The sequence below is a fragment of the Triticum dicoccoides genome, chromosome 1A (assembly GCF_002162155.2).
Source record: "Triticum dicoccoides isolate Atlit2015 ecotype Zavitan chromosome 1A, WEW_v2.0, whole genome shotgun sequence".
NCBI classification, from domain to species: Eukaryota; Viridiplantae; Streptophyta; class Magnoliopsida; order Poales; family Poaceae; genus Triticum; species Triticum dicoccoides.
In genome coordinates this window covers 567,289,647-567,290,378 of record NC_041380.1, presented here as the reverse complement: position 1 = coordinate 567,290,378, position 732 = coordinate 567,289,647, and positions in this window count along the sequence as shown.

The following is a 732-nucleotide window of genomic DNA, read 5'->3' as shown; positions in this document are numbered from 1 at the left end:
TATATCGACCCCCCTCGTGTTGAAGTTATCGGGAGGGGGTATATCGACCCCCCCTCGTGTTGAAGTTATCGGGAGGGGTATATCGACGACGACAGACCCGATAAAACATAAGAAAACAAAGAAGAAATAAAAAGAGGAGAAGAAGAAAGGAATAGAGAAGAAGATCGAAGAAAAAAATAAGAAAAAAAAGAGGAGAAGAAGAAAGGAATAGAGGAGAAGAAGAAAAAAAATTTTTCTTCTTCTCCTCTATTCCTTTCTTCTTCTCCTCTTCCTTTTCTTCCTCTCCTCTTCTTCTCCTCTTCCTTTTGTTCCTCTCCTCTTCTTCTCCTTTTTCCTCTTTTTATTTTCCTTTTTCCTCTGCTAAATATATAAAACTTTTCTAAAAATGAAACTAACCTAAAATGTACTAAATCAGAGAACATATATAGATAATCCTTTTCTAAATATTTAAATCTAACTTTTGCATATATGAACATATATACACAGAGAACATACAAACATATATATACATTTTTATAAAAAAGCAAAATACAAAATACAAACATATATATGAAAAAAATCTGAAAAGAAGCAATATACACAAAATATATATTGACATATATACATAATATACACAAAGAAGCAATATACACAATATACACAAGCATATATATAATATATGAAAAAAACAGGGGAGGGGCGGCCGGACCAACGGAGGGGCAGGGCGACGGCGACGGGCGGGCCAGGGCGACG